This window comes from Ranitomeya imitator, chromosome 7 (genome assembly GCF_032444005.1).
Source record: "Ranitomeya imitator isolate aRanImi1 chromosome 7, aRanImi1.pri, whole genome shotgun sequence".
Classification (NCBI taxonomy): domain Eukaryota; kingdom Metazoa; phylum Chordata; class Amphibia; order Anura; family Dendrobatidae; genus Ranitomeya; species Ranitomeya imitator.
The window spans coordinates 54,390,350-54,411,270 of NC_091288.1; positions in this window are offsets into that span (position 1 = coordinate 54,390,350).

The following is a 20,921-nucleotide window of genomic DNA, read 5'->3' on the forward strand; positions in this document are numbered from 1 at the left end:
AAATCATGCAGCTGCGAAGACTCGAGCATGCCCGAGATACTCGGATAACAACTGAGCATGCTCGGATAACACAATATCCAAGAATGTTTACTCCTCACTAATAGAGATATATCTGTACACAGCACTGTATTTTTTATGTCTCTGTATTCTAGAGGGAGAATAAAAGATTTTTTTTTCTTCCAATAAAATTACTAAGAAATAATGGAAAACAAAATAATGTCATTATTGATGTGTTTTTTTCTTTTTTAAAAAATGAACATCCCAAATCAGCAAATAACATGGACATATTTGGTGTCCCAGTAGTCGTAATGACCCGTACAACACAGCAGATTTATGGGGATCGGTAAATAACGTAAACAATGGCGTGATTGATATTTTTCTCTATTAAACCCATCAAAATTGTATTAAACATATATAAAGCTGAGGCGGGGTTCACATGTGGTGCAAATGCTGTGTTTTTTCAGCTTTTTTCTCTGCAAGTTTTCTGCCTGTGTCTGCACCACATGACACAAAAACAATGTTCTCTGATTATTGTGTGTTTGCTACATTTCTTTTATGTGTGTTTCACCATATTTGATGTGATTTTGTTGATTTTTTTCATACTTTTTTTTTCATAAAAAGCCTATAAGGAAAAAAATGCTCCAAAACCGCAGAGTTCAGCAGCGTGTTTAGACGCACAGAGGGTGGAGATTTCATGACGTTGCATCGAGTTTAATTGGACATTCAGACCATGCTCACATGTAGCTTAAATGCTGCGTATTTTCTGTTGCTTTTTTGCACAGAATTTCTGCTGTGTCTAACTGTCCAAGTGAATGTGAATGTGAGTTCATAAAAACACAATAAAAATGCAACTTCACATCTGCACCAAAATGCATTAGATAAGGAAGAAAAGGTATAATAAATGCAGCAAAGATGGAATCAGAAGAGATTGTTATTGTGTAGTTTAGTGCAGACACCTGCAGAAAACCAAAAACACAGTATTATGCAACATCTGAACATGGCTTTACAGATATGAAAAAAAACAGATGTCGTATACTGAAGCTACATAAAGATGAGAAAGTTCAGGCAGCTCCGACTGTGAATGAAGGAACAAAAAATAGTCCACATGTCCAAACTAGAGATGAGCAGGACGCACCGATAACGTTGCACCAGCTCTGGCTAATCAAAAGCTGAGCCGTGGACACCAGAAAAGACAAGAAATTTGGTGAACTCCCTCCAGCTGCCTTGTACCACTGACCAGGAGGCTGGAACGGGTAAGAAATTCATGAACCTCCCTCCAGCTGCCTTGCACCGCTGACATGGACTCTGGATCAGGTAAGAAATTTGTTGACCTCCCTCCAGCTGCCTTGTACTACTGACCTGGACTCTGAACCGGGTAAGAAATTTGTTGACCTCCCTCCAGCTAACTTGTACCACTGACCTGGACTCTGGATTGGGTAAGAAATGTGTTGACCTCCCTCCAGCTGCCTTGTACCACTGACCTGGACTCTGGACCGGGTAAGAAATTTGTTGACCTCCCTCCAGCTGCCCTGTACTACTGACCTGGACTCTGGACCGGGTAAGAAATTTGTTGACCTCCCTCCAGCTAACTTGTTCCACTGACCTGGACTCTGGATCCGGTAAGAAATTTGTTGACCTCCCTCCAGCTGCCTTGTACCACTGACCTGGACTCTGGACCGGGTAAGAAATTTGTTTACCTCCCTCCAGCTAACTTGTACCACTGACCTGGACTCTGGACTGGGTAAGAAATGTGTTGACCTCCCTCCAGCTAACTTGTACCCCTGACCTGGACTCTGGACCAGGTAAGAAATTTGTTGACCTCCCTCCAGCTGCCTTGTACTACTGACCTAGACGATGGAACAGATAAGAAATTTGTTGACCTCCCTCCAGCTAACTTGTACCACTGACCTGGACTCTAGACCGGGTAAGAAATTTGTTGACCTCCCTCCAGCTAACTTGTACCACTGACCTGGACTCTGGACGGGTAAGAAATTTGTTGACCTCCCTCCAGCTGCCTTGTACCACTGACCTGGACTCTGGACCAGGTAAGAAATTTGTTGACCTCCCTCCAGCTGCCTTGTACTACTGACCTGGACGCTGGACCAAGTAAAAAATTAATGGACCTCCCACCAGCTGCCTTGTACCACTGACCTGGACGCTGGACCGGAGTCCCTTGAATTTTTTAGCGTTTCTCTAGTCCCAACTGTCCTGGATACAGCAGACCATCCCAGATTTGGGTCTACGCCCTACAGTCCTGAGAGTCTCCTGAATTTCGCTGACTGCCACAGCCCCTCTAACAACTCCTCCTTCCGGGGGAGAAACAAATGGTAAAAGGGGGTGGATTGGGGTGTGGCCATGGGGTGTCGCCAACATTTGCTGTGGCGCGATACACATCTTTTGTCCCTCTTTCTGTTCTCCAAATGTTGGGAGGTATGCATACACTAGGTACATGTATGAATGCTATTATAGAATACCATTACACCAATTGGTAAAACCCATTCCCTTTTAGTTTCTAGTTTTGCAGGAATTCTTTGTTGAATTTATATAAAGTGTAGGAAATCCATTCCTTTAAGTGTATAATCATTTTTCATATTATATAAATGTTCTTCTCTATTTAAACCATAACACATGACCTATCCTCATGCCAAATCTTGCACCCCCACCAATCCACTGTCATCAGTTCTGTGGGCTGCCAGGTACCAGCATACGTACAGTCAACGGAGCAGGAACCGTCAAAGCGCTGTTCGTTGTGTAGCGGATGTTTCAAAGAACTACAGCTCAGCTCTTAATTAAAGAAGCAATTCTGCATTTTTTTTATTCCGTAAACCTGTCTAATTGTGTATGTAATGTAGTGTAAGGGCTTTAATACACTCACCGATTTCTGTCTTTCAGCGCAGCTTCGGTCCTCTTCTGACTCACATGACTGAAATTCAGCTTGCCGGATCACACTGCGCTCTCACGAGCCTGATGTCACTTTTTTAAGCCTATAAAATGTCTGAACAGCTCCAGAGACGTACATTGTAAAAGCAACTTCAGGCACACACCTAGAGGACAGCATAATCTGGCAAGTAAGAATTTCAGTAATCCCTTAAAGTGAATCTGTCACCTCATTTTTCGCATATAAGCTGCGGCCACCACCATTAGGAGCTTATCTGCAGCATTCTGTAATGCTGTGTATAAGCCCCCAATGTAACCTGAAAGATAAGAACAACAAGTTAGATTATACTCACCCATGGGCGGTTCGGTGCGGTCCATGTCCGATGGGCATCGCAGATCCGGGTCCGGAGCCTCTTATCTTCATGCTATGACGTCCTCTTCCTTGCTTCTGTCACGGCTCATGCACAGGCATAATTCTCTGCCCTGTTGAGGGCAGATCAAAGTATTGCAGTGCACAGTCGCCGAGAAAGCTCAGAGAGGCCCAGCGCCTGCGCACTGCAGTACTTTATGCTGCCCTCAACAGGGCAAATCACGCCTGCGCAGGACCCATGACACGAAGCAAGGAGGATGACGACATCGTATGAAGATGGGAGGAGCTGGACCCAGACCGGCGATGCCCATCAGACCCGGACCGCACTGGGACTGCCCCTCAGAGAGTATAATTTAACTTGTTTTCTTATCTTTCAGGCTACATCGGGGACTTATTTACAGCAATACAGAATGCTGTAGATAAGCCCCTAATAGCGGTGGCCACAGCTTATAGCCAAAAAATGTGATGACAGATTCCCTTTAACAAGTTGTGAGGAATCTACTACAACATATCAGACTCTCACCTACCATCAAAACCTTCAAAAAGAACCTGAAGACCCACCTCTTCCGACAAGCCTATAACCTGCAGTAACCACCGATTGACCAAACCGCTGCATGACCAGCTCTACCCTCACCTACTGTATTCTCACCCATCCCTTGTAGATTGTGAGCCTTCGCGGGCAGGGTCCTCTCTTCTCCTGTACCAGTTATGACTTGTATTGTTTAAGATTATTGAACCTGTTTTTATTATGTATACCCCTCCTTACATGTAAAGCACCATGGAATAAATGGCGCTATAGCAATAAATAATAATAATAATATTTTCATCACATGTTGTGTACGGGGTGTATGGATCAGGCTTGAGATCACTCCATGCCAGGCAAACGCTGGCTGTTTTATACAGTTGGTATCTGCCTATTACAGCAGTGACCAGAGCTGAGTCCAGTCACTGCTGCTAACCAATTAAATGATGCCAATCGCTTATAGTGGCATTTAAATGGCTTTTTTCATGGTATGAGAGAGCAATGGCGACATATATCCTTCTTCCCGTTACACAGGTGTTGTGAGCCTTTAGGTTACCATGGCGGACAAGATCCTGTAGACCCCATGGCTGCCATCTTAGTCCTCCTATGAAACAATCAGGTTCAAGTCCTTCAGGGATATGGGCACATGAAATAGCCATCTGAAATAGCACTAAAATAGCCCAAAATAATATACATAAGAACTGCAATGTCAATCGACTTGCTATGCATATGTCCTTCCTTTGTAATTTTTTTAATTATTACAGGCTTCAAAAGCCGACAAGTGTTAAAAAGAAGTGACTGGTCCATTCTTCTGCGGCGTTACGCTTGGAACCCCCCACTATGTTATATATGGAGATAAGGAAAGAGCCACTACATGGAAAGTACCTCTGGAATTTTCCTTGCGGATAGACTGACGTTTAAAAAAATCATATTCCCTAAAAGAACAAATATATAAATTACAATTTTTAAAAATTGTAGCACAAATATTTTTTAAAAGTTACAATCGATCCCCTTTTCTAGGTTCAAAAATAATTTTATTTAAAAAAAACAACATATTTTGTATAGTAATGTCCATCAATGTTGATTTATCAAAATTTAAAATTATATAATCAGTATGATAAACTGCTAAAAGAAAAACTATTGAATGGGGTGGCACAAACATTTTTTTTTAACAAAGTTCAAAAGTTATTTAAGAATATAAAAATGTTTTTAGAAGTTTGGGATCACTCTACCAGGCTTGACCTGTAGAACCATATTGTTGAGCCAACTTATTAAACACCTTCTATAACATTTACACAAGAAAATCGAATGTCAAATGGCATGTTTAGGGATACTATAAGTTTTCCATTAAATGTCACCTGTTTAACCCAGAAACTAGTGTGGTGCCACCTGCAAAACACAAAAATGTGATTTATCAGGCTAGACCTCTTTCTTCTATTGCTTCTGATACTTTTGTGAGCACTACTCACTATTGGCAGAGAACAGGTGTCAGTCTTGGTCTGTGGTTACCCAGCATTATGTTCCATAATACATTGTGTATTTTGGTATCTTTGTATATTGAGGACTGATATCGCTCTCAACTAGCAAACTATCTTAACAGGCTGGCAATTACTTAATGTATGGGCAAAATGCAGGTTTGTCATCTTCAAGTGTTTTTAAGCTTGATTAAAAATCATCATACTCGGCAGCACATTATCCTGTGTAAGCTGGACATGTGCTGTTGGGAACAATGATATTCTATGATATTCATGAAAATGTGGTCAACCTGTCCAAACAGGCCATTAAATAGCTGCCAATTAGGAGATTTTGTCTGCAAACCCTACTGTAGTGCAAATCTGATTTTTATTACTTTTAAGGAACTTACAAGGGATATTTGAGTATAATTCAGTGATAACATAATGACTCCATCTTTAGAAATAAAACATACAATAGTAGTAATTTGGTCAATATTAGAGCCCTGTAATAAAAAAATGTCTCTCATATTCTTTGGGGTAACATTTCTGACATGCCTGACAAGCCTGATATTCCAAGGTAAGGAGACGTATAAGCCATGTAATATTTCAGCAATGTTCCAGCATTGCATTGCCTGTAAGTCCCCTTACACTGAAATGTCACTCTCCACAAGGAGAAACATTACACCTTATATCCCAGTCATAGGCCTCTCATACAGCCAAATCAGATCTCATGGTTTCCACTGAGGTAGAGCAACGCCCCGAAACAAGTGTCTGCAAAGTTTGAAGTTTGGCTTTTATCCTAAATCATGCGGCAAGGCTCGTTAAAAGGTCAATATTTACTTGACCCCAATATTTGCTCTAGGGTTCAAGTCCTCTTCCTCTCTGAAGAGGCAAATGGCATGTCTCATACTCTTGAAATACACAGAAGTATATCCAACAGGAATCTGTACAAAGTCTATATATGAGAATAGCTGTATTTGCCCATCTACTACTGCGTGACGAACTGGCACAATGACAGTTAATGAATCAGACCTAAGGAGATTTGCAGAGTGAATTATTACAGTCTAAGGGATAAATTGTCAGTCTGCTATAAGCTGCTTCCCCATTGACGTCTGCCAGACACAGGGAACATTTTATCTAATTTCCATGGGCTGAATAAGCAAGATACATCATTGATGCCACGTTGCCAACCTACATAAGCTGTTAAAAATGTGTGGCATTAAAAACTTGTGTGGTTCCATTAAACTTTATTATCTTAATGTTTTATTGGAAGTAAAGAGATTAAATATTTTCATCTTTCATGAACATTCTAAGACCTCCTGTTTTGTATATTTCATCTATCCCACTGCATATACATGTGACGCCACAATGGCATGGTCACCGCAAAGAGGAATCCCTATAAGTACATCCGGTCAGGTCACACGGGTGAGTACCTGTGCTGTGGTTTGACCTCGAAAGATATTTAATACACCAGTGAGATCTTCAGTGTTAGCAAATGACTATAGTAACATAGTAACATAGTAACATAGTTAGTAAGGCCGAAAAAAGACATTTGTCCATCCAGTTCAGCCTATATTCCATCATAATAAATACCCAGATCTACGTCCTTCCACAGAACCTAATAATTGTATGATACAATATTGTTCTGCTCCAGGAAGACATCCAGGCCTCTCTTGAACCCCTCGACTGAGTTCGCCATCACCACCTCCTCAGGCAAGCAATTCCAGATTCTCACTGCCCTAACAGTAAAGAATCCTCTTCTATGTTGGTGGAAAAACCTTCTCTCCTCCAGACGCAAAGAATGCCCCCTTGTGCCCGTCACCTTCCTTGGTATAAACAGATCCTCAGCGAGATATTTGTATTGTCCCCTTATATACTTATACATGGTGTAGCATGGCTAAAGCTTGTATAGTCGATGGGAGGTATGTATCACAGAGAAGGCTTGCCGCTGTGATGTAACCCGGAGTGTTTTGTTTAATACACATAAGGCAATAAGGAATTGTTTAGGATGTTTGGGTCCGGGTTACGGGTAGCTATGAGAGATGGGAGGGTCTGGCTACCCATATACCTCACCCCTGGGTAAGGGGCATAACCATGCCTATTTATGTTTGTTTCAGGACCTGTGGTGATGTCATAGCCACATGTCTAATCATGTGACGTTACTTCACCAATGGGTGTGGTTTCAGGCTACTTAATGGAGATGTGTAGCACATGGTGAGAGAGTGTGTTTGGAAGTCTGCCAGGGTGGACAGACTTCCATGTGTCCTGGCTGGACACTGCATAGTGGCCTGTGTGTTGGACGGTTCCAAGTGGGGACAGACGTCCTGAACAACACACAGAGACCATCTTTAGGCTGGAGAGCCTACGTGCTGGACATAGCACGGCCTGTATGCCCACAGACGTGAGAGAGAGCGGAGCTCTATTATGGACATTGAGGAAACATCGATCTGAAGTAAGACTGTTTACCTGTTGTTCCTGTCTTGCTGGTTTATGGAGCAATAAACCTGAGAACTTTTAAAGAAACGTGTCTCCTGAGTGTCACCCGCCGCACCTAAGCGAGTGTCCCCTAGACCCGTAGCGGGTGAAACGCTACAATTGGTGTTTTAGACTGCGGGCAACGATCCAAGGAGCACGTGTTGCAGCGCTGGCTGGTCTGAGCCAGAGGAATGGACGGTCTTGAAAACCGTGAGTAGTGCTGATCGGGATCAGTGAGAACTGTTGTTTTGGGATACCTCTGAGGAGAAGAGGGATCCGGGAAACTGTGTGGCCGGGCACCAACAGGTAACGGACAGGTGTCCGTGTGTACTGACCGGGGTCAGACTGGAAGAAAACAGAGACAGTGCGTCTGGGCATCTCTGAGGCTGAGGGGTGTCCAGGAGCCCGTGAAGTTGCCAACGGGTAACGGTCTGAAAACCGTGTATTGTGCTGACCGGGGTCAGTGAAAAACTGTTTTTGGGCTATGTTAAAGCCGGGTGCGTAACGGTCTGAAAACCTTGTATTGTGCTGATCGGGATCAGTGATTATTTTTTGTAACAGACAGGAGTCTGTGCTTTGCTGACCAGAGGTCAGTAAGAGACTGAGTTTTTTTTTCCTGAGAGTCAGCTTGCTGTGGCTCAGTGAGGTCACGAAGTTTGCTGTGGCTCGGTGGGGTCACGAAGGTGACAAGCGGCTTGCTGTGGATCGGCGGGTCCACGAAGGTGACAAGCGGCTTGCTGTGGATCGGCGGGTCCACGAAGGTGACAAGCGGCTTGCTGTGGATCGGCGGGTCCACGAAGTCTGTGGTTGAGCCGTGCAGCGCGGTTGCAGCAAGAGGTTCCGCAGCAGCAGGAGCTGCAGTGGCGGCAGCAGCTGTTTGTGATCAGCACCCGGAGGTGCCAGTGATTTGGGACTGCAGCAGGGGCTGTAGCAGTGCCAGCAGGAGCTGGTGAAGTGTTGGAAAAAAAAAAAAAAAAAAAAACATTTTTTTTTTCTCTGTGCAGACTCTTAAAGGGCCAGTACAGGCCCAGAGACTAAGTGGTGTACTGTGCGAACTGGGGCCTGAGTGCCGTGGGGAAGTCCACAGAGTGTACCCCAGGGAAGGGAGTGTCCCTAAAAGTGGGCGGGGACCCAAACGGGGATGGTTGCCCAAAAGGGGGTGGAGTCCCAAAAAGGGGCGGTAACCCAGATAGGGGTAGTAGCTTAAAAAGGGGTGGAATCCCAAAAGGGGGCTGTAACCCGAACAGGGGTGGTGTCAAAAAACAAAGCACTTGCCCAAAAGGGGGCGGAACCAAAAAAAGGGGAGCCGATCAGTGACGAGTCACGACTGTGTCTTTTTTGGTTGGATGGAGAGCGTGTGCGGGGGTTGTTAGACCCGGGGAGGGAAGCGTCTTTGCTGAGGACCCTTCCAGGAAGTTCTGTGTCACCTGGGACAAAGGCGAAAATAAGTGGCATAAGTGGGGACGCTAAAGGTCTTCAGGTAGCCACTCTCTACATTGTCGCAGCTGATGTTTCCACATACCATGAGGTGGCTGTAGTCCCGAACTTGCCGTGTCCTATGGTAATAGGACAAGATTTGGAAGCACTGTGGGACTGGTGGGAAAAAGGTGAAGTGTTTGTGGAAATTATGTGTATGGGAGGTAGTAATGTGAATGCGCCCCCTAGTGTGGACAGACCTAAGCTGGACATGCCCAAAGAAAATGGTGAACAGGCCCAACTTGGTGAGACAACATTGGCAGAAACACCTCCCAACACTGATGGGTCAGGTATAAGGGCGACCAGAGGAAACCGTGCGTCTGCCGAACTTACTGACCTGACGTCACCTGAAGTGTGCGACAGTGTGACTGGTAATGAACTGGTAGATAAGGATGTGGTGGTTAAACAGAGTGGAGCTGACACCCAGTTAGAGTGTGACTTGGGGGGTCGCCTTATTGTGGGGTGTGACACAGACTCCAAGGGTGACTGTGACATGACAAGGCCAGTAACAAGTGCTACAACTGAGTATGATGTACCGGTATCAGAAATACTGACACAGGGGAACGACAGGGCTCCACAGGGTGAAGACAGGATGGCAGTGACAGCCATGCCAGAAATTGTGACCTGTTTAAGTGGGGACTGTCGGTTCCAGGAAGACCAATTGGGTGGTGGTGACTTCCATTCAGATGATGACACCAGTGGAAAAGAGTGCAGTAAGGCTGACTCAGGTTCCGCTGGCAAGTCTTCCTCCCGTCGCCGAAGACGTAGAAAAGGCAAAGGGGCTGAACCAGTTGCACCTTGTGAAGATGTGACGGAAGAGGGTGAAGGCTCCAGAAAATCTGGTGCTGAGGACTTGAAGTGTCTGGAGTACTTTAAAGTCCCAGGGGAACGGGACGAACCTAAGGATGTCACCGCTAAGACCCCAGAGAGGGTTGACGCTGACAGTGCAAAGTCTGAGGGTGCAGAAGTGGAGGTGGCCACCAAAGAAGTGGTGCCTGAATTAGATACCTCCTCAAGTGATGCATGCTCCACCAATCCGGAGGATGGGAGAAGCGAGATAGAGCTGCTCAAAGAGTCTCTCAAACAAGAAAAGGCCCTGAGACAAATGGCGGAGCACAGGTTGGATGAGATGGAGAAGGAGGTCTCTGAGCTCAGAGGTCACCTGACAGTGTGGCACAGTGAGAATAAGGCCTTAGGCGAAAATGTGGTAGTGCTCCGAGAAGCAGTAAGAAGTCTTCTGTCAGAGGAGAAGTTACGGGTCCGAGACGTACAGCAGTCATCCCCGAGTGATAACAAGGCGGAGCTGCCGATACCCATCCTGGCAAAGGTTGTTGAGAAGGGTAAAACTGAGGAAGAGCTCGCGGTAAAGGCAGAACAAGACAGTCACCCGGTCATGGCAGATGTCTTAATGGAAAGGTCCAAAGAAGAACCGGAGCCGTCCGTCCATGAAGAGAGTGAGACCCCGCTCTTCAAGAGTGTGATAGATGTACCCGAGGATGTGCAAGAAGCCTGTACCGGTGAAGGTGTGCATGAGGCCTTTAGAAAAGCGGTGGAAGCATGTAGTGTGCACTGGGCACCAGAGACTAAACAGTTGGTGATACTGTCGACTATGGAAGTCACAGTGAAGCGGGTGGCTGTCCTGAGGGATATGCACCTACACTGCCTCCGTACAAAGCAGAAGATCATTTTGAAGAATGATGAAGCCATTCGACGTTTGGAGCGTGAAAGGAAAGCTCTTAGTCAGCTGGGCTTAGTGGAAGACACAGTCCAAGTACCTAAAGGTCTGGTGGCGAAAGTCATTGGGAAACTTGGGAGAGTGATGCAGGAGATGGTGGATAAATCCGGTCTGAAGAGACTGAGGATACCCGCTGATGAAGAGGTCCAGGTCTTGGGTGAAGATGGGATGGTTCCGTTCCTGGTTGTCGGATCCAGAGAGAGTCTCAGGAATATCCGCATGCTCCTGGAATATCGCATGGCATACCTAAGGGAGGTAGAGCAGCTGAGACTTGAGAGATGGCAAGTTAATTGACAGCTGCCAGAGATGCGAAGAAGTTTGCATAAGACCAGAAGTCCTCAAGCGGAAGCTAGCAGGGGACATAGAGAAAAGTGGATGGATTGCTCTCCAGGCAATAAAAACCATGGGAGAAGGTGGCCTGATGAAACGGGTGGAAGCAGTGATGCCTCAGTTAGCTCAGGGTTAAGTGACCTAAGCAGGAGATCCTGTAGCAGACGAGATGACAAGGGGTCATCGTTATTAAGGGATCTGACCGAAAGGGATGACGAATGCCGACGAAAGGGTTCAATGACAGGCCCTGACTTAACCCCTTAAGCCCCGAGGGTGGTTTGCACGTTAATGACCGGGCCAATTTTTACAATTCTGACCACTGTCCCTTTATGAGGTTATAACTCTGGAACGCTTCAACGGATCTTGGCGATTCTGACATTGTTTTCTCGTGACATATTGTACTTCATTTTAGTAGTAACATTTATTCGATATAACTTGCGTTTATTTGTGAAAAAAACGGAAATTTGGCAAAAATTTAGAAAGTTTCGCAATTTTCCAACTTTAAATTTTTATGCCCTTAAATCACAGAGATATCTCACGCAAAATACTTAATAAGTAACATTTCCCACATGTCTACTTTACATCAGCACAATTTTGGAACCAAAATTTTTTTTTGTTAGGGAGTTATAAGGGTTAAAAGTTGACCAGCAATTTCTCATTTTTACAACACCATTTTTTTTTAGGGACCACATCTCATTTGATGTCATTTTGAGGGGTCTATATGATAGAAAATACCCAAGTGTGAGACCATTCTAAAAACTGCACCCCCTCAAGGTGCTCAAAACCACATTCAAGAAGTTTATTAACCCTTCAGGGGTTTCACAGGAATTTTTGGAATGTTTAAATAAGAATGAATATTTAACTTTTTTTCACACAAAATTTATTTCAGCTCCAATTTGTTTTATTTTACCAAGGGTAACAGGATAAAATGGATGCCAAACATTGTTGTACAATCTGTACTGAGTACGCTGATAGCCCATATGTGGGAGTAAACCACTGTTTGGGCGCATGGCAGAGCTCGGAAGGGAAGGAGCGCCATTTGACTTTTAAATGCAAAATTGACAGGAATTGAGATGGGACACCATGTTGCGTTTGGAGAGCCACTGATGTGCCTAAACATTGAAACCCCCCCACAAGTGACACCATTTTGGAAAGTAGACACCCTAAGGAACTTATCTAGATGTGTGGTGACCACTTTGACCCACCAATTGCTTCACAGAAGTTTATAATGCAGAGCCGTAAAAATAAAAAATCTTATTTTTTCACAAAAATGATCTTTTCGCCCCCAATTTTTTATTTTCCCAAGAGTAAGAGAAGAAATTGGACCTCAAAAATTGTTGGCCAATTTGTCCTGAGTACGCTGATACCCCATATATGGGTGTAAACCATTGTTTGGGCGTATGGCAGAGCTCGGAAGGGAAGGAGCGCCATTTGACTTTTCAATGCAAAATTGACTGGAATTGAGATGGGACGCCATGTTGCGTTTGGAGAGCCCCTGATGTGCCTAAACATTGGAACCCCTCACAAGTGACACCATTTTGAAAAGTAGACCCCTTAAGGAACTTATCTAGATGTGTGGTGAGCACTTTGACCCAACAAGTGCTTCACAGAAGTTTATAATGCAGAGCCGTAAAAATAAAACTTATTTTTTCACAAAAATGATCTTTTCGCCCCCAATTTTTTATTTTCCCAAGGGTAAGAGAAGAAATTAGACCACAAAAGTTGTTGTGCAATTTGTCCTGAGTGCGACGATACCCCATATGTGGGGGTAAACCACTTTTTGGGTGCATAGCAGAGCTCGGAAGGGAAGGAGCGCCATTTGACTTTTCAATGCAAAATTGACTGGAATTAAGATGGGACGCCATGTTGGTTTGGAGAGCCCCTGATGTGCCTAAACATTAAACCCCCCCCCCCCCACAAGTGACACCATTTTGGAAACTAGACCCCATAAGGAACTTATCTAGATGTGTTTTGAGAGCTTTGAACCCCCAAATGTTTCACTACAGTTTATAACGCAGAGCCGTTAAAATAATTTTTTTTTTTTTTTCGCAAAAATTATTTTTTAGCCCCCAGTTTTGTATTTTCACAAGGGTAACATAATAAATTGGACCCCAAAAGTTGTTGTCCAATTTGTCCTGAGTACGCTGATACCCCATATGTGGGGGGGAACCACTGTTTGGGCGCATGGCAGAGCTCGGAAGGGAAGGAGCGCCATTTGGAATGCAGACTTAGATGGATTGGTCTGCAGGAGTCACGTTGCATTTGCAGAGCCCCTGATGTACCCAAACAGTACAAACCCCCCACAAGTGACCCCATATTAGAAACTAGACCTCCCAAGGAACTTATCTAGATGTGTTGTGAGAACTTTGAACCCCTAAGTGTTTCACTACAGTTTATAACGCAGAGCCGTGAAAATAAAAAATCCTTTTTTTTCCCACAAAAATGATTTTTAGCCCCCCAAATTTTTATTTTCCCAAGGATAACAAGAGAACTTGGACCCAAAAAGTTGTTGTCCAATTTGTCTCGAGTACGATGATACCCCATATGTTGGGGTAAACCCCTGTTTGGGCGCACGGGAGAGCTCGGAAGTGAAGGAGCACTGTTTTACTTTTTCATTGCAGAATTGGCTGGAATTGAGATCGGACGCCATGTCGCGTTTGGAGAGCCCCTGATGTGTCTAAACAGTGGAAACCCCCCAATTATAACTGAAACCCTAATCCAAACGCACCCCTAACCCTAATCCCAACTGTAACCCTAACCACACACCTAACCCTGACACACCCCTAATTCTAATCCCAACCCTAATCCCAACCGTAAATGTAATACAAACCCTAACCCTAACCCTAGCCCTAACCCTAGCCCTAACCTTAACCCTAATGGGAAAATGGAAATAAATACATTTTTTTTAATTTTATTATTTTTCCCTAAGGCTAGGTTCACATTGCATTAGGGAAATCCGTTTAGCACTAGCGGATTGCGCTAACGCAATGTCTTTTTAGGTGTCGTGTTTAGTGGTCGCGTTAACGTCCCCGCTCTGGAAGATCGGGGATCGGACCTCGGGCGCGCCGCGGACGCTGCAAGCAGCATCTGAGGCGCGCCACAAAAGAACGGCACCTTGCTAGCGCGAGCCGAAAATGGCACGCTCTAGCGATGCGCTACACCCGAAAATCACATTGCTGTCAATGGTTGTGCTAACGGACCCGTTGCACGGCGTTAATTGTGACATTTTCGCCGTGCAACGCTGTCCGTTAGCGTTAACCCATTAACGCAATGTGAACCTAGCCTAACTAAGGGGGTGATGAAGGGGGGTTTGATTTACTTTTATAGCGAGTTTTTTATATCGGATTTTTATGATTGGCAGCCGTCACACACTAAAAGACGCTTTTTATAGCAAAAAAGTTTTTGCGTCTCCACATTTTGAGACCTATAATTTTTCCATATTTTGGTCCACAGAGTCATGTGAGGTCTTGTTTTTTGCGGGACGAGTTGATGTTTTTATCGGTTACATTTTCGGACATGTGACAGTTTTTGATCGCTTTTTATTCCGATTTTTTTTTTGTGAGGCAGAATGACCAAAAACCAGCTATTCATGAATTTCTTTTGGGGGAGGCGTTTATACCGTTCCGCGTTTGGTAAAATTGATGAAGCAGTTTTATTCTTCGGGTCAGTACGATTACAGCGATACCTCATTTATATCATTTTTTTTATGTTTTGGCGCTTTTATACGATAAAAGCTATTTTATAGAAAAAATAATTATTTTGGCATCGCTTTATTCTCAGGACTATAACTTTTTTATTTTTTTGGTTATGATGCTATATGGCGGCTCGTTTTTTGCGGGACAAGATGACGTTTTCAGAGGTACCATGGTTATTTATATCCGTCTTTTTGATCGCGTGTTATTCCACTTTTTGTTCAGCGTAATGATAATAAAGCGTTGTTTTTTGGCTCGTTTTTTTTTTTTTTCTTACGGTGTTCACTGAAGGGGTTAACTAGTGGGCCAGTTTTATAGGTCGGGTCGTTACGGACGCGGCGATACTAAATATGTGTACTTTTATTGTTTTTTTTGTTTTTTTTTATGTAAAGAAATGTATTTATGGGAATAATATTTTTTTTTTCTGCTTTATTTAGGAATTTTTTTTTAATTTTTTTTTACAAGTGTGGAAATTTTTTTTTTTACTTTTTCACTTTGTCCCAGGGGGAGACATCACAGATCACCGATCTGACAGTGTGCACAGCACTCTGTTAGATCGGTGATCTGACATACAGCCGGGCAGGATTAGAGCTGCAGCTGCAGCCTGATCCTGAACCGGAAGTGCTCCCTGCAGGACCCGGATGCAGCCCGGCGGCCATTTTGGATCCGGGGACTGCAGGGAGAAGACGCTCGGTACACGGTGAGCACATCACCGTGTACCGATCGTCTCAGGGAAGCCCGCAGGGAGCCCCCTCCCTGCGCGATGCTTCCCTGCACCGCCGGCACACCGCGATCATCTTTGATCGCGGTGTGCCGGGGGTTAATGTGCCGGGAGCGGTCCGTGACCGCTCCTGGCACATAGTGCCGGATGTCAGCTGCGATAGGCAGCTGACACCCGGCCGCGCTCCCCCCGTGAGCGCGGCCGATCGCATATGACGTACTATCCCGTCCATGGGAATTAAGTCCCAGGTCACCTGGACGGGATAGTACGTCATATGGGATTAAGGGGTTAAACGGACGGTTTGACTGTCAGGGACGACTGAGAGGGGTCTCTAGTCGGTTTAGGACAAGTGCCAAGCCCCACGGCTTTAGGCAGAGGGGGGAGGTATGTAGCATGGCTAAAGCTTGTATAGTCGATGGGAGGTATGTATCACAGAGAAGGCTTGCCGCTGTGATGTAACCCGGAGTGTTTTGTTTAATACACATAAGGCAATAAGGAATTGTTTAGGATGTTTGGGTCCGGGTTACGGGTAGCTATGAGAGATGGGAGGGTCTGGCTACCCATATACCTCACCCCTGGGTAAGGGGCATAACCATGCCTATTTATGTTTGTTTCAGGACCTGTGGTGATGTCATAGCCACATGTCTAATCATGTGACGTTACTTCACCAATGGGTGTGGTTTCAGGCTACTTAATGGAGATGTGTAGCACATGGTGAGAGAGTGTGTTTGGAAGTCTGCCAGGGTGGACAGACTTCCATGTGTCCTGGCTGGACACTGCATAGTGGCCTGTGTGTTGGACGGTTCCAAGTGGGGACAGACGTCCTGAACAACACACAGAGACCATCTTTAGGCTGGAGAGCCTACGTGCTGGACATAGCACGGCCTGTATGCCCACAGACGTGAGAGAGAGCGGAGCTCTATTATGGACATTGAGGAAACATCGATCTGAAGTAAGACTGTTTACCTGTTGTTCCTGTCTTGCTGGTTTATGGAGCAATAAACCTGAGAACTTTTAAAGAAACGTGTCTCCTGAGTGTCACCCGCCGCACCTAAGCGAGTGTCCCCTAGACCCGTAGCGGGTGAAACGCTACAATGGTTATTAGATCGCCCCTCAGTCGTCTTTTTTCTAGACTAAATAATCCTAATTTCGCTAATCTATCTGGGTATTGTAGTTCTCCCATCCCCTTTATTAATTTTGTTGCCCTCCTTTGTACTCTCTCTAGTTCCATTATATCCATTGTTATGTTATTGCATTCTTTACCAATTCTACTGCAGCTGAAAAAAATACATTTTATATAAAAGTTTTTTGTTTTTTTATGAAGCGCTTCCTAGGACTGGAAACATACAGTTTTTGATACAATTTTTTTCCTTGTTTTGAGGGCCAGAACCAACAGAAATAAGAATCAAAATATTTGAAGTCCTGGCTTGGCTTTTTTTTCTATGCGCAACAAACTGCACCAAAAACTGTATGTGTGATTCTAACCTAAAGGATGATGGCTGTACTAAATTTATGAGTTAATAGGGAAAAATATATGGCGTGTCTATGTTCTATAAAATATAGGTTTAATAACTGTAGCTAAAAGCATAAGGCCAATATCTAATCAATATCCAATGCTTGTATGGCACATTGAATGTATTTGTCATAAAGTTTGATTCATGGAAGACATTTTGTAACATGCCTTCAACAGTCTATTTAACAGGGGTGCTTTGCCCCTGTACTAGGCAGAATATCGTAAGTCTCCACTCTAGTCTGATATTCATAAACAGCTTCTTTAGTCTCATCTAGCAATGTGGATTCACTAAGCCGCAGGTCAGAGTGAACACATCAACCAATGGCGATGGCACAGAGAGATGCAAGGTTCTTCTTGTAGCATGGATCCAGCAGAGGGAACAATCAGTACAAGATGAATGTAACATGAGTTAAAGTCTGACATATGTGCCAAAGTCCCTACAGCCAACACTTTCCTGTCTCCACCTTGATGACTACTTTCCGCCTCTTCCTCCTCCTCCATCTTTTCCTACTCCTCTATCTCTTCCTCCTCCATCTCTTTCTCCTAATTCCCCTCCTCAGCCCATCCATGTTATCATGCTACATGGAAGTGAGACAGAGGGAAGGAAAACCCGAGAGTGCATCCTCTGGGTCGCGGCCCCAGAGCCCCCAAGGGCGAGCAAACCTGATGGATGCACCCCCTATACAGTGAGTGTTAGGAGCAGGCCCAAGGAGGATGGAACCGCAACTGCCGGAGCCAAAGGGACGACTGGGTAAAGACAGAATTGCAGGATGATAAGGAATCCTCAGGATCCAAGGATGACTGAAGGAAGAGAGCTGAAAATGAAACAAAACAGTAAGTGAAGGCTACACAAAAGACAACGTAAACAGGGAAGGACCACAGGACATGGAATGGATGAGACAAGGGAAAGACAGACTGCAGACAACCAAAGGAATGGTATCTAGGCTTGCACAGATGAGAAAGCACACTTAGAGATAGCTAGTGGAAAAGCAGGAGGGGGCCTGAGAACGACACATGAACAGCAAACTAAGCGGCGTAGCAGCAGCGAAGCCGATATTGGGGGCGGAGGCACCGGGTCACAACCTCCCAGAATCCCGGGCAGCGGAAGAAGCGCTATGGCGCATGCGCGAACTGCCGAAGCACCGGGAGCCGGAGAAGCCGGGCAGAATGGAGCAAGGAGGGACGTCGGGAGCGTGCGGCCGGACAGGTAAGTATCTGCGGTCGTGACACATGTAGCAGAGATGAGAGGAAGTTTGTGTGGGTGCTAGGCTCTGTTTCACAGCCAGCTCATATTCCTCCTCCTCGGGCTCCACCTCTGCATAGTTACCCAATCCATGCTGAGCAGATGAGATGAGGCTTGGCTGGGTAGTAAGTCTTGGATAACCGCACAAATGTCAGACATCCATGCCCACTCTTCAGTTATGTGCCGAGGCTGACCAGAATAACGACAGATGTGTTGGAACTGGTATTCAACATTTGGCCAAGCTGCTCACAAAGCCTTGCCAGCATGGGCAGTGTGGAGTTCCAGTGTGTGGTAACTGTGCACACCAGACAGTGAGCTGGCACTTGCATGCGCTGCTGCAACACTGCCAGAGTGGCGACAGCTGTAACTGGCTTGCTGAATTAGGCACTGATTTGGCATACCTTGACCAGAAGCTATGGCAAATCTGGGTGGGCTTTTAGAAACCGCTTATCTACCAAGTTGAGCACATGGGCCAAGCACTGAGCTTGCCAAGCTTCACAGCCACCACCAGGATACAGCCATTTTCACACACAACCATGCCTGGTTGTAGGTTCAGTGGCGAGAGCCACAGATTTGTCCTGTCTGTTATTCCTTTCAATAACTCTGCCACGGTGTGTATTATGATAGCAATCCAGTGACACAGTGTGCCAGAAATCAGAGCACATACAGTGATCAGACAATAACCAAAAAACAATAGAACGAGCTCTGAGACGTGGAATCTCTGTAGACTGCAAACCTGAACCTATCCTAAACACAACTAAAGGTGGCTGTGGATTGCGCCTGACACTACCTATGCAACTCGGCACAGCCTGAGGAGCTGACTAGCCTGAAGATAGAAACACAAGCCTGACTTGCCTCAGAGAAATACCCCACAGGAAAAGGCAGCCCCCCACATATAATGACTGTTAGCAAGATGAAAAGACAAACGTAGGGATGAAATAGATTCAGCAAAGTGAGGCCCGATATTCTAGATAGAGCGAGGATAGCAAAGAGAACTTTGCAGTCTACAAAAAAGCCTAAAGCAAAAAACCACGCAAAGGGGGCAAAAAGACCCACCGTGCCGAACTAACGGCACGGCGGTACACCCTTTGCGTCTCAGAGCTTCCAGCAAAACGAATAGACAAGCTGGACAGAAAAAGTAGCAACAAAAGCAAAGAAGCACTTATCTAAGCAGAGCTGCAGGCCACAGGAAAAATCCAGGAGCTCAGATCCAACACTGGAACATTGACAAGGAGCAAGGAAGACAGAATCAGGCGGAGTTAAATAACAAAGAAGCCAACGAGCTCACCAGAACACCTGAGGGAGGAAGCTCAGAAGCCGCAGTACCACTTGTGACCACAGGAGTGAATTCAGCCACAGAATTCACAACAGTACCCCCCCCTTGAGGAGGGGTCACCGAACCCTCACCAGAGCCCCCAGGCCGACCAGGATGAGCCACATGAAAGGCACGAACAAGATCTGGAGCATGGACATCAGAGGCAAAAACCCAGGAATTATCTTCCTGAGCATAACCCTTCCATTTAACCAGATACTGGAGTTTCCGTCTAGAAACACGAGAATCCAAAATTTTCTCCACAATATACTCCAATTCCCCCTCCACCAAAACCGGGGCAGGAGGCTCAACAGAAGGAACCATAGGTGCCACGTATCTCCGCAACAACGACCTATGGAATACATTATGTATGGAAAAGGAGTCTGGGAGGGTCAAACGAAAAGACACAGGATTGAGAATCTCAGAAATCCTATACGGACCAATAAAACAAGGTTTAAATTTAGGAGAGGAAACCTTCATAGGAATATGACGAGAAGATAACCAAACCAGATCCCCAACACGAAGTCGGGGACCCACACGGCGTCTGCGATTAGCGAAAAGCTGAGCCTTCTCCTGGGACAAGGTCAAATTGTCCACTACCTGAGTCCAGATCTGCTGCAACCTGTCCACCACAGAATCCACACCAGGACAGTCCGAAGACTCAACCTGTCCTGAAGAGAAACGAGGATGGAACCCAGAATTGCAGAAAAATGGAGAGACCAAGGTAGCCGAGCTGGCCCGATTATTAAGGGCGAACTCAGCCAACGGCAAAAAGGACACCCAATCATCCTGGTCTGCAGAAACAAAACATCTCAGATATGTTTCCAAGGTCTGATTGGTTCGTTCGGTCTGGCCATTAGTCTGAGGATGGAAAGCCGAGGAAAAAGATAGGTCAATGCCCATCCTACCACAAAAGGCTCGCCAAAAGCTTGAAACAAACTGGGAACCTCTGTCAGAAACAATATTCTCAGGAATGCCATGCAAACGAACCACATGCTGGAAGAACAAAGGCACCAAATCAGAGGAGGAAGGCAATTTAACCAAGGGCACCAGATGGACCATTTTAGAAAAGCGATCACAGACCACCCAAATGACTGACATCTTTTGAGAAACGGGAAGGTCAGAAATGAAATCCATCGAAATATGTGTCCAAGGCCTCTTTGGGACCGGCAAGGGCAAAAGCAACCCACTGGCACGAGA